This window comes from Amblyomma americanum, chromosome 1 (assembly GCF_052857255.1).
Source record: "Amblyomma americanum isolate KBUSLIRL-KWMA chromosome 1, ASM5285725v1, whole genome shotgun sequence".
In the NCBI taxonomy this organism is placed as follows: Eukaryota; Metazoa; Arthropoda; class Arachnida; order Ixodida; family Ixodidae; genus Amblyomma; species Amblyomma americanum.
Window position 1 is genome coordinate 225,329,600 of NC_135497.1, and position 14,651 is coordinate 225,344,250.

A 14,651-nucleotide genomic window follows, 5' to 3' on the forward strand; every position below is an offset into this window, starting at 1 on the left:
ATTTGCCTTGTCTGCTAATAGCTCAACGGGGGTCTCGGTTCTGGCAGTCTTGATGCCATAGGTAGCATAAGAGGGCTCTCGCACAGTTTCCGCCCTCGCCGTTAGATGACGTTCTACGTCACACTTGCGGTATTACAGGACGTGCTACGTCCACCGCTATGGACGTGGGTGGCGCTGGTGAACACTCTCAAGGTTCGCTTGCACACCAAACATAAGTACCCACGAAAGCAGCAGATTGGACAGCCGTCGCAGTAGCTCAGTTGGTAAGAGCACCGGACGCGATATTCGGAGGTCGTGGGTTCGGACCCCACCGGCGGCATGGCTGTTTTTTCTGCTGCTTTATAAGTAATTTTCTTTAACGAAAAAAAAACAAAAAATACTGATTGATTGGCCCTAGATATTAAAAAAAGAAACATTCCCCTATGCACCTTGATTTCGGTGACTGTTGGCTTCCTTAATATGTCTGTCAAACGAGCCCCTCACTTCATTTGCCTTGTCTGCTATATATATATATATATATATATATATATATATATATATATATATATATATATATATATATATATATTAAGGAAGCCAACAGTCACCGAAACCAAAGTGCATAGGGAATGTTTTTTTTCTAATTTATAGTGCCAATCAATTGGTTTTTAAAGAAAAAACTTATAAAGCAGCAGAAAAAACAACCATGCCGCCGGTAGGATCCGAACATACGCCTTCCGAATATCATTGTTTTTTCTGCTGCTTTATAAGTAATTTTCTTTAAAAACCAATTGATTGGCACTATAAATTTAAAAAAAACTTTCCCCTATGCACTTTGGTTTCGGTGACTGTTGGCTTCCTTAATATGTTTGTCAAACGAGCCGCTCATTTCATTTGCCTTGTCTGCTAATAGCTTAACGGGGGTCTCGGTTCTGGCAGCCTTGATGCCATACGTAGCATAAGAGGGCTCTGGCACAGTTTTCGCCATCGTCGTTAGTTGACGTTCTACGTCACACTTTCGGTATTGCAGGACGTGCTACGTCCACGGCTATGGATGAGGGTGGCGCTGGTAAACACTCTCAAGGTTCGCTAACACGGAAAACATAAATACCGACGAAAGCAGCAGATTGGACAGCCGTCGCCGTAGCTCACTTGGTAAGAGCACCGGACGCGATATTCGGAGGTCGTGAGTTCGGATCCCACCGGCGGCATGGTTGTTTTTTCTGCTGTTTATAAGTAATATTCGTTAAAAACCAATTCATTGGCACTATAAATTAAAAAAAAACATTCCCCAATGCATTTTGGTTTCGGTGACTGTTCGCTTCCTTAATATGCTTGTCGAACGAGCCCCTCATTTCATTTTTGTCTGCTAATATATATATATATATATATATATATATATATATATATATATATATATATATATATATATATATATACATTGTGCGACTTTTTCTGTACTTAAGTCTAAATAAGATTTTTTAAACATGAAAAGTTGGGGGGATCGTTTGACAAACATATTAAGGAAGCCAACATCAAAGCTACCCAGTAAAACAATTGGGTAGCTTTTTTTCTCAGTTTCCGTTGAACGTCGCGCTGTAGCGAAGTAGTCGGCGCTGCGAAATTAAAAGCCATGACAACCGTTTCGAACTCCACGAACGCCAACCGAATGCTGTACAATATCAACGCTATCATGAGGGCCACCTGGTGCATGCTCACATCCTGCGAAAGGTGCCAACGAACATAAGGGCAGAGGCGCCGAACACCGCTGGCTTTCATTTACTTTATTTTTATTCATTTTAGTATTTAAATAAACGCACCAGTAACATGGCTTGCGGCTGTAACAGGGCCAAGCATTACGCTGCATAGGAATTAAATAACCTATTAGGAAGGTTGCCGCACATACAATGTTTAATCCATCACTGAATCAAGGACGCTGCTAGAGGTAGGAGAGTTACACGGGCCACCGACAAAGCTGTTTCCTCAGCAGGAACAGCTCACTGCACTTTAACATAGCCCAACTGGTTCTGAGACGAGAAGGAAATTTTTGTAGATTGTAAAACAGGTTGTCTCATTACGCTCACTGAAGCGAAGAAACTGAGCACCACGAGATGACGAGCACTCTACTCGCGTAAGCTGTCGCAGGGAGACAGTAGTGTCGTCGACGAGTCTGCGGCCTGCACAGCGGAAATAAGAGCCGTGACATAGCTCTGTCCTCCCGCGATCCAAGTCAGCAGAGAAAGCGCATAGTCGCCCTAGAAAGAGCCGCGCCGCCTGCAGAAGCGCTTCAGAACCTACAGTTCCTTCACCTCACAGAATAGGTCTCCCTCGCTGTTCACTCATCACACCCGTTCGCGTGTTTTAGGCCAAGATACTCTCAGGCGACCCTGTCTAGAAACGGACGTCAGAAAACCGCTTAGAGGCGGCTCACAGAAAAGAACGGCGGCGCACAGACTGCTGCAGTGCATTTGGTACTCGAGTCTACGGCGTCACCTACGCTTGCTTGCTGCACCAGTCTCCGACGCTTACACCCGTCGAATTATTGCGCGCGGAAAGCTTGATGATTAAGAACTCAAGACGGGATATTTTTTTTTCTATGAGTGAGGTGGACATGTTGACAGGAGTTGTGCCGAGCTGTACATGCAGTGGGCCTACACTCTGCCTTAATTATGGCAGGCACAACTGGAAGCGAAGGTGCAATAAAGCAAACTGTTATTTTATTCCCGTCGCAGCAATGCGGTTGCTCACAGAAGATTGCTATATATTCTGTTGGGGCGAATAGGCACAGCGCACATTTCGCGTCATGCAGACGAGGTAGAGAAGCAAAGAGTCTGCTTTTGTTCATCACGTTGCCTCCAACAGATCCAGCCAACTCCAGGAAGGCAGTTGCACTGACTTGCACAAAAGGTGCCAGCAACTGCCTGGCCTAACATGAAACCAAGGAAGGGCGCACAAAGACCTTTTTTTCTACTCGTCCTACATTGAGGTGCGTGTTCGCGCTGACGGCCTACACCGTCGCAACATCAAAGGACGGAGCAGTCAAGCGAGTATCTATACATTTTCGATTCACGCAAAAAAACCTCCCGCCACATTAGCGCAAGCTGTCTGAGGCCTGCCTTAGTGGGACCCTGCAAAAAAAAAGCGGTAATTCGGCATTCTGTGGCAAGCAGTAATCGAGGCAAATTTAAAAAGCCAGTGAAGCTTTCTAACGCACTAATGTCGTGACGCACCACGTTTTCGCGAATGTTTCATCACGCTCTGTTCCAGAGCACTTTGCGACACAGCGAACAAAGATGCGCAGGTGATTGTTTAAAAGAAGGGTGACACGCTGCTCCACTGAGGAAAAAGATGCAACGTGAAGAAAATTGCTCCTTTTAAATCAGTTTTTCCTTTCAAGTGCTTTTATTTGATCACTGTTGTAAGAACTACTTTCCCTAGCTTTTAGTTTACTGTGAAATTTTGTGACTCGCATATCACAAATATCAACAACATTACATTCGGATGATGTGTTCACACCGTAAAACAATGACCAGTTCGTAAGAAAAAAAACATATTTCCTGTTTCTACAGTGTAAAATACAAACATCTATTTTCCTCGATGTACTACCTTTACGTATAACATACAAGTCTCATTTGTAAATAAGATTTGAATGCCACTCAGGTTGCTTTATACGTTTGATGAGATAAATATTATCCAGTAGCTCTCTCACATCGTGTGTAGAATAGCAACGTTAAACAAATAAAAACAAGCTGGTGCAGAAAATCTATTCTGTTTTACCAGAAATGCTGTATAATGTCTCCAGAATTATCTGTTGTCCCTATGTGTTGCCATACATACTTTAAATGCGTTCTTTCTTCCTTACTATTAAAAAGCGAAAAATATTGTTCTATCATATTGTTTTTATTCTTGCAGAGAGAGGCTTTCTGCGCCTTTCACATGTTACTCGGATTAATAATGCCATTTGGACAGCTTCGGCTGTCTGATGCATAGAGAGGAACCGCTGCAAGGCCGCGTCTTATCCCTATTTTCCTCTTTAATTTGTTACAGAAGAAATGCGTGCACCCAAACATTGAGCAGCTTGAAATGACCGACGTCACATGTAATATCAATGTTTACAACCCTTGCATGCACACTGATCAAAGCGTTGCATGGCAGTACATTAAGGCACGCACTGTGGAAACACGTGAATAAAATTTCGTTGCTTTTGCCAGCACGCCTATGAAGTTAAAAGCACTGCATACATATCACAGAGTTTAAATTACAGTTGTAAGTGGACGCCCGTCGATGCGCCGTTCACATCGTGTGTTCTCGTGGAAGGATCAGGCTTTTTCCTCGTAATTAGCTGAGAACGCGTTCACATGTCAGTCCTCCTGTACGCGTCTCCAGTGGTGGTCCTCTTTTGCTCTGTAGAGGCGACGTGGAGTGAAGTGCTGGCGATGTCGCATTTCACTATCCAGGATCGATATGTCGTCGACTTTATTTGTAGATGTAGAAGCGCGACAACGCATGGTGCTTCGTTTCAATGAGTTAGCATTAGAACCCCCATGTTATTAAAATGTATCCGTCCATCCGTCAGTCTCCAGCCTCGGTCGGCAGGTGGCGAAGTGGATGTACGTAAATTCCTCTCTAGGAAGGAGAGGGAATAAAATGGCCGAATGGGAGGCGACGGGTGGCGGGAGGCAAAGTGGAAAGAAATCTCCTTTCCAACATCAACATCAGCAAAACTTTTATTTTCTCCGAAATTAAAATCATTTCTGGACTCCCCAGCACGCAGGTCTAAAGGAGCCCTACTCAGGAACCTCGCAAACTAAGGTCTTGCGAAGATAGATTGTCGCTTCACGGCCTCAGCCGCCACGCGGATGGCTTGGTGCTGTTGAGCGGAATCCTCGCTCCGCAGCAAGGTCACCGAGGCTTTTCTATCTTGCATCTTTTCCTCGCCGTCCGGGCGGCCAGCACATTCCCATAATCCTTGGAAGACGGCCGCGTCTTTAAGGCGGTACTGTCCCTACGGGAAGGGTACGGCAGCTCCGGCGCCGGTATCCTTAAAGGGATAGCGCCATCCGAAGGAGCCCAGTGGGGCGGAGGCGGCCATGGCATCACATGGCGGGGACTTGCCAGTCATCAGGGACGTCCAGCAGTGCAGTGCGTCATCATCGCTCAGTGGGGACGACTCAACTATCGTCGCCTCTGACGAGGAAGTAGCTGACATGGAGGAAATGGACAACGATGGCTTCAAAGTGGTGAGTCATCGGAAGCACCGGACAGTCGGCATCCCAGTGATCATCATCATCATCATCATCATCATCAGCCTTACTACACCCACTGCAGGGCAAAGGCCTCTCCCATGTCTCTCCAATTAACCCTATCCTTTGACAGCTGCATCCACCCTTTGCCTGCAAACTTCTTAATCTCATCCGCCCACCTAACCTTCTGCCGCCCCCTGCTACGCTTACTTTCTCTTGGAACCCACTCCGTTACCCTTAAGGACCAGCGGTTATCTTGCCTTCGCATTACATGCCCTGCCCAAGCCCATTTCTTTCTCTTGATTTCGACTAGGATGTCATTAACCCGTGTTTGTTCCCTCACCCACTCTGCTCGCTTCCGATCTCTTAACGTTACACCTATCATTTTTCTTTCCATGGCTCGCTGCGTTGTCCTTAACCTAAGCTGAACTCTTTTCGTTAGCCTCCACGTTTCTGCCCCGTAGGTGAGTACCGGTAAGATTATGCTGTTGTACACTTTCCTCTTGAGGGAAATTGTTAACTGCCACTCATGATCTGCGAGAATTTGCCATATGCGCTCCAGCCCATTCTTATCCTTCTAGTTATCTCCCTCTCATAATCCCAGTGATAGTTCAGTCAAAAGAGAAAAATGTTGACTTCAGAGTGGAACCCTACCAGGCTGTTCGATGATATTAAAGTACTACTGGGATCTGCTCCGATTCGCAGTCGCTTCACAACGCAAGGGGCTCTTCATCTAGATATCTCAACGGAAGAGCAAGTAGACATTCTTCTGCGGTGCTCTCAGGTCGGTGGCATACGAGTTCAAGCCCGGTTGCCACACTCCTACATGACTAACACATCTGTTATAAGGGGAGTACCAGTGTGGTATTCGGAAAGTGCCCTTCTTGACTACTTGAAACTGCAAGGAGTTCTGCACGTGCGACGGTTAATGCGCCGGGTGGAGCCTGGAGAACAACAATGGGCAGCGAAGCCTACAAACTCTATTGTGCTAACGTTTGCTCTCAACACCGAGCACCCTGGAATAATTGACCTTGCTTTCACCAAACATGCAGTCCACGAGTTCGTTGAAACTCCTCCCCGGTGCTTCAGGTGCCATCGCTTTGTACATGTAGCGAGAGTTTGCAACAAAGATCAACGTTGCAAGCGGTGTGGTGGTGGCCATGATTACAAAGAGTGCAAGGCAGATTTTGCTTGCGCTAATTGTGGAGGTGACCATCCAGCGAGTTGCAGTGGCTGCACATTCCGTGTAAGCGCCTTACACCGTCGCAAGTCCTTCATTAGTGGCCCCAAACCACAACCTACTGAGAAGCCGATACATGGAAGTGAAGAGTTCCCTGCGCTCGGGTCGGAAGCTCGGGACGTGGTAGCAAGCGACGTCGCTGCACGACCTGATCCGAGCAAGTCGGCAACGGCCTCCGATGGTGAGCTGGCTGTTCGATCTGCTTCTGCAAAAAGTGTCCATGTTCCTCAGCGACCAGATCACAGCAAGACTCGACAACATGGAGGACATCCCCTTGCCTTAAAATAGATGCAGACACCAGCTACCGTGGCCAAGAGTGGGTCCCAGTCCCCGTCTTTTGTCGAAGTGGTGCGCCAGTGCGTGCAGCAAAATAAGGAGCTCAAAAGCCGGAATCTCTCCGACCTCTACGCGTTTTGTTTGATGTCCTGCGTTCATATAGCCAAGCGATGCAGCCTGGCACTTTGAAGAACGTTATACAGCTGGTGCTTTCCTTTGAGACCTTGATCACCGCCTTCGCAGAGAACTTGAACTCCTAGATGGCTAGTTTTCTTCAACCTGTTGCAACTAAAAACCCTAGAAAAGTGCCGTTTATCATGCAATGTAACTGCGCTGGGATTATAAGTCGATTAGCAGAACTAAAATTGTTCTTGAAAGAGACCTGTGTTCCAGTACTGGCCCTCTCGGAGGCTGGCTTGCCAAGCGGGAGGTCTTTGCCGGGATACGTCGCCCACAAGAATTGCAGCATAGATTCTTTTCCCGTAGGAAGCGCCGCCCTTTACATACGAAGGGAGATTCCTCATGTGGCTTTGAACGTCACCGATCTTTGCACCGACAGTATTGAGGTAGTGGCTGTGAGTATTCGGCTCGCCTTCCGAACTCTGTCCATTGCATCAGTATACGTGTCCCCGCGGAAGAAGGTCGATATGGCTTTGTTCCTCCAGCAACTTTGTGACCGCTGCCCAGCACCCAGAATCATCTGCGGTGACTTCAACGCCCACCACCCTGCTGAGGGTGACAGGAACACAGATCCTCGCGGACGCCAACTTGTAGAAGTCATCGACAGTTTGGACCTGTGCGTGGCCAATGACGGAAGTCCCACTTTCTTTCGGCCTCCAACCTCACCCACATCTATAGACCTAACCTTGCATTCACCTGACGTCCGTGTGCAGTGGTCAACTAGAGCTGACCGAATGGGAAGTGATCACTACCCGATATTTGTGTTTACTGCCGACTTCCATCTGCGTGGTCCTAAAATTTGCCATGTTGTTAATTGGGACAAATACAGGGAGCACTTAGCCTGTGTTTCCGGTGATGTGACAGACAAAATGATTTATGCTAAGATGGCTGCTACCACGGCGCTCAAGCTACCTGATCATTTTCCGACTCCGGATTTAAAACTCAGGAACCTCTGCGCAGCGCGCAGAAGGGCGGAGCGACAACTGTTGCGGAAGAAGGACGACAGAGCCTTGAAGACAACTTTCAACAGGCTCAACTCTGCCATTAGACGTCATGCGAACAAGCTCTGTAGGTCCCAGTGGGCATACTTTTGCGCTAGTTTGACTGTTTTCTCACCGATAACGAGAATTTGGCGTGTCGTTGGCAGTCTTGCTGGCGGCTCTCGTCCGAATAAACCTTTCGAGGCGCTTGCATTTATTTTATTTATTTATTTATTTATTTATTCAATACTGCCAGCCTCCATTTGGTGGCCAAGGCAGGAGCGGTACAAGGATACATCGTACATCGCGACAAAACAAAGCAAGTAAAAATGCGGATAAAGAAGCAAAAGCTAACACACAGGGTTTTATAGAAAGACAAAGAGCAAAGTTAAATGCACTCGGTTACCTAAAATACAAAAGAAAGCAAACAAAAGAGCATGAACGAACACACTGCGCTTAAAATGACGATATGACAGCAGATAAAAAAGACTTCTGGGGCGCGATTACGGATCAGTCTCAATCGAAATTGTCTCAAAAAGTATATCATTTGGCTCTCTCCTATTGGTCGGCGGCCATTTTGATTTTTTTCGTCACTGACTGACGTCGTAAATGGCGCAGAAGTGGTGACGTTGGCCATCTAATTATGCGAGCAGATTGAGACGATTTTTTGAGACTGGAAAAAGTAGTATCAACACGTTTGAGACAGAAAATGGCGGCTGTTTACATCGTCGTATACGCGGGTGACCGCGCGAGCAACGGTGTCGGAGGGTGCATGAAGACGACTTTGACGCGCGGGAGAGTTATTTCGAGGAGACTGCGCAGTGTCTGTGCGACGAACTCGCCGTTGAACTGGGAAGTGCGCTGTCAGTGGAGCGGCAGGTGCTGTGCGCGCTGCGCTTCGCCTCCGGTGGGTTTCAAGGCGCCGTTGGAAATGAAGAAAACGTCGGCGCAGCCCAACCGACTGTGAACAAGCCTTTGCGGCGGGCAGCGGAGACCAATGTCAACGTTGGGTAACAGAAGGGGGGTGTTCGCTGTCCGAGGAGACCCGAGAAGGCGGCGGCGAAGGAGGGCGTCCTTTGCCTAAACGTTCGGCGCGGCGTCGTCGGGTGTGTCGATTGGGCACTCATCACTATCAAGGAGTCTGGAGGCAGTGCTGCGAACGAGCCGCAAGCGGTTCTACGCTGCGGACGTAATAGTGAGTATACCTCGGCCACTGTTTTTGACCGCATGAGTTCAAGTGCTACAAGTGCATGAGCTACAAGTGCGGGCCTCGGCAGCGAGAGTGAGTACGGGCTGTGCTTGTTTTTTCTCAGATCTGTGGCGCGAACATGTGCTTCCTGGCCGTGGACTCGCGCTGACCCGGATCCTTCCGCGACGTGTTTGTCTGGCGGCATTCCGAGGCGGAGGAAGGCCTGCTGGACGACGGTGATTTTTTTTCTGGGTAAGCAGTAAAATAGCCGTGTCACCCGTCGGGCGAACTCAGTCACATCTATTGAGCTCCAGCACTATGCATTTGGCCGGATCTGCTAAAGCTACAAGAATCAGTCTGGACAGTTACACAAATGCAGACACTTTACAGTATGATACAGTGTATTGCCACCATTTCCTTTTGTTAAATATAATTGCAGCAGAAACACAGGACACATATTACATTGTTGAAATGCATAGCCTTTCCTGTTGAAGAAACCAAAGCAAAATGCACCTGACAGCGCTTGTGTTTTGTAGGCAATCATAGCGCATCATTTATATGAATATGGTGGTAAAAGACTGACCTTACAGTGGTGCTCACTTATACATCTAAATCCTGCATGTATGTATGCTCTTGAATGTCATATTCAGCAAAGCCTGGATGTGGGCTACTTGGCGTGAGTTTTCTACTGTATAGCAGAGTGTCCTGTAATGCTGTTGAGATCACTGAGAAAGGACATGCTTAGCTGCATCATTTTTTGTTATGCAGGAGACTATGTCTACCCACTGGAGCCATGGCTGCCTGCACCAGTTGCATGACATTACAGACCTGACTCAGCAGAAGGCCTGTACAACACGCCACATGCTTTCACACAATTTGTGGCTGAGCGCTGTATTGGTGTGCCGAAGAGCTGCTTCCGTTGCTTTCAAGGACACCGGATGCACCAGTGCCAGTGGAAGTGGACAGTGCGCAACATCACCGCACGTGCTGCACTTCACAGCCTCTGTTTGGATGTGCCCATATCAGCAGAGGGTGCAGGCGATACTACCTCTGACCCAGATAACAGTGGGCCACCTCTAAATGGTGGCTGCCTCGTACAGACAGGATCCCTCCTCACCTGCCTCCTGAGAAGAGCATGCGGTGCTGTACTTTTGGCCTCTCTAGGACGACCCGTCTCCAGAGGAAGGCGTACCGAGGGATGGTGCAGCGGCAGTTGCGATGGAAAATCTAGCATCCAGAGACGACTCACCATGCTGGCATAGTCATATCAGGCACTCTTCCCCTGTTGCCACTGTCATTTCCTTGTGTCATTGCACAACACACATCTGCAAGTGTGTGAGCAATTGTGTGATGTGGTTGTGCCCTTGGCCAACCTGTGTGCAGCGAGAAGCCAGCAGTGACAAACAAGTGCCCCCCACCGGCTGCCACTTCATTTTCAGTGTGTTTGCTAGTATATCTTCCAGTCCCTCAGCAGCGTGTTGCACAGTCTCTTCCTGAAGACGGAAAAGGTGTTGAAGCAGCTCGCCCAATTTCTGAAAAGCATCATTTTGAACTCTCTTTTGTCAATGCTTATGTCAGCCCACCTGCCCCTTCTCTGCTGTCTCCTTCTAGCTTGGTGGAGTGCCTGTGGTCATTACCTGTGTGACGAACATGCATGAACCAAACGTGTAGTGCTGGAATAAGGCATGAAATATTTGTGATGCTTTTTGGAATCAAAAAGCTGTTTTTTATTGCACCATACATTCAGTAAGCGCGTTTATTTTTTTAGGCACAGCATTTGACACGAGTGTTTCTATTACAGAAAAGGCAGTGTACATACAAGCATACTTTACCTTGATGTACAATTACCGTATGGCATTTCTGAGTGCAGTTAAGAAAAAATATCTGAAAAATTGAGTTAAAAGTGCATGTTTTCTTTCATACAGAGGCTACCTGTACAATAAATATGGCATAGTACAGTGTACATGATGCATTTTCCGGACTACAAAACATTTTGGCACATATAAGTAGTGTAAATACCAAAGCTAAGCTTTTAGCGTAATGGTGTGTTACTAGGGGTTTCGCTCTGTGCTAAAAGCTGTACCTACTGCAAGGAAACTGCTGTACAACAATGCATAATAAAGATTGTAAGGTGCAGTGGCTACAATGACTGCTGAATGACTAGAACATCTTCACTGATAGACAAAGATGTGTAAACATCACAGACACATCATCAAGGAGATGGTGTGTGATTAGAGGTTAGTTTACAATCACAAATCATGCAACACCGTTACTGGAAATGCTCTACAGCTCTAAGAATATACAGGCAGCTCCATTGTGGGAAATTTTGAGCACTCGGTTATTGCCCCATAACTGACACCTAGCTTGGTTTGCGTAACACAGGGCTATGAAGTCTTGTCCATGATGACACGAGACGGTGACAATGCCGAATGGCTGGACAAGCTATATGTGTGATAAGTGCAACTGCTGTCAAGCTACTTTTCGCCTAGGTATTTAATGTCCTAGTCATTTTCAACTGGCTGTTCCCTTTCAAACTGGAGTGGCCTGTATACAGGGTGTCTCAGATATGATGGACCATAATTTAAAAAAAAAACAAGTGGTCTTCCGACCTGAAAGGAAGTGCATGTTAGAAGCTATGCAAAGTATTTAAAGCCCTTCAAACACTGCCCTCACCAAACCCAGTTATACCAACATCACTCCGCCTGCTGAGCAAAATACAATATTACACATCACTGCCCTGTCCTACCTACCTCACTGCCCTGGATCATAGGCAATTCAGGCGCTGTGTACCAGCAAACATGAACAAACTTGCTCAACTTTCTGCCCAGTTGCAATTAGCCTCTATACAAGCAAACTACTTCTTTCCAGGTTGACCCTGGATCTACTACATGATCAGTAAATAACGTTAATGGAACAAGCTCGTTCTCTCCTCGGTGACAATAGCAAAGTTATCAAGTCAAGTGCTTCCTTTCTCTCTAAACAAAGTGGAGCATAAACATCACAATTTCTGCATCTTGCACAGGAAAAAAAAGAAACTACGGCAACAACTGAACATAAACCGAACGGAGCTACAAAAATACAAACGGAACATCAAGTGCTTAGCCCGATGTGGGCGGCAACACTTGGTTACGAGGCAGAAGAGTGCTGCCACAGAGGCAGGCCGTGTCGGCTCTCATTTCCCGCACCGAGATTGCAAGCTATCAGCAGTTGCACCTGTCTGTCGGCAGTTGGTTCTATGTGATGATTCATGGTTTTCTGGTATTTTCTAAAGAAAATAAACAGAACCACACGTCACTCGGCGATCGATAAGCGCCGACCGAGAACACAGACTGAAGTTTTCGTCGATTTTCGAGCCCAGCGCTCCTTGTAAGTTGATCTGCGCAGGCCCGTAGCATTCACTGCCTTCAATCAGATTTTTCTGCACACTTCAGACATCCGCAAAGTGCCTTGATTTTAGACGACGCAAAAAATCGGGAACTAGCCGTGGAATCAGCTGTTTTCTTGCACGCCGCCATGTTCACGCGATACCACTGCCAGCGCGCCCTCATGGCAAAAGAAGTTAACCTGCAGCAAATTTCATTGCAAAACTGAGAATGCTTCTAATTTTCCCTCGTGCTGTTGAGATTGCAACACAGTTTACTACCAAAATAAAACATTGCTTGTTTTCTTCATTGCGTTTTTGTTCATTTTCAGACTAACATGTTCACGCTATACCGCTGACAGCACACCTTCGCGGCAAAAAAAGTGACTGAACAGCAAACTTAATTGCAAAAATGAAAACACTGGTTCTTTTGCTTGGTGCTGTTGGGTTTAAAATACAGTTACTTAGCAAAATAAAACATTACTCGTTTTTATTCACTGCGTTTTTACTGCAAAACATTAGTCTACGTTCCCTTGTCGTGCGATTAGTGGTTTCGGGGCGGAGCCCACCGCCTCCTTGCTCCGCATTGGCCGATTCGGCGGTCGGCATTTCTTGGTGTCGTCATTTTGACGTCACTGTCTCAATATTGAGACAGTTTTTTGAGACTGATCCGTAATCGCGCCCCTGGTCTGTCAAACGGACCACGTCACACGGAAGCCTGTTCCATTCCAATATCGTTCTTGGAAAAAAAGAAAACTGATACGCTTTCGTTCGGCACTGTGGCACCATGATTGTCAAATTGTGTTTATTGCGCGTTGGTCGTGAAGTGTTGTATGCCATGTAGGTCTCAAAATGAATGTTTGTTAAGTTATTAACAATCCCATGCAACATTTTTAGTCGGTGCAACTTGCGACGAGATTGAAGTGTCTGCAGTTCAGATTCCCTCAATAGATTAGTAACCGAAACGTGCCTTCCATATGCGTTGTAGATAAATCTAAGCGCCTTCCTTTGAACGCCTTCAATGCGCTGTACATCTACTTGGGTGTGCGGATCCCAAACCACATCTGCGTATTCCAGTAATGGCCGTACGAGTGCAGTGTAAGCTGCTAATTTAGTTTTAGATGTGCAGTGCTTTAGACGATTTCTTAACAGCCAAAGCCTGTTGGACGCCTTTAAGACTATATGCCCGATGTGCGAACTCCAACTCAAGTTGCTATTGAATACAACCCCCAAGTATTTGTATTCGTTTACGGGGGAGACAGCTGCACCTTTTATTGTGTATGTGTAATTAAGAGCGCACTTTTTACGCGTAAATGTCATTTTTGAGCACTTAGACGTGTTTAGTGACATTTGCCAGACTAGGCACCACCTTGAGACCTCTGAAAGGTAGTCATTCAGCACATATTGATCCTCCGCATTTTGAATAGGCAGATATACAACGCAGTCGTCAGCGAAAAAACGGCACCGTACAGGGGAGTCGAAGTTTAAGTCGTTTAAGTAAATAAGGAACAATAGTGGACCGAGAACAGAGCCCTGGGGTACTCCTGAGAGAACTGGAGCTGGCACAGAATTGGAACCTGAGATCTGGACGTACTGGTGCCGTTCAGAGAGGTAGGAATCTAGCCATTGAACAAGACGCTGATTTTGTAATAGATATTTGAGCTTTATTATTAGATTACGGTGCGAAACGCGATCAAAGGCCTTCGCGAAGTCGAGAAATATTGCATCTACTTGCCCACCCTTATCAATGCATGCCAAAAGTTCATTGGTTGTGTGAATTAGTTGTGTTACGGTGGACAGGCCACGCCGAAACCCATGCTGGTTACTAGAAAAGAAGTTACTACTTTCTAGAAAAGAAATCAAGTGCTTGAAAATGAAATGCTCCATAACCTTACCCGAGGTACAAAGGAGTGAAACTGGCCTGTAGTTGTTTAGACAAAGTTTGTCACCCGATTTGTGGATAGGGACGACCTTTGCAGTCTTCCAGTCAGCCGGAACTTCTGAATTTAGAAGACTTTCATTGTAAATGATGACAAGATATTTCGCGCACCATTCTGCGTAGCGGGAGAGAAACGCATTTGGAATGCCATCGGGCCCAGGAGACTTCTTTTTGTCTAAACTGAGTAGAGCTGAAAAAACTCCTTCGACAGATATTTGCAGGTCTGGTAAGATAAGGCACGTGGATTGAAATTCAGGCTCCTGC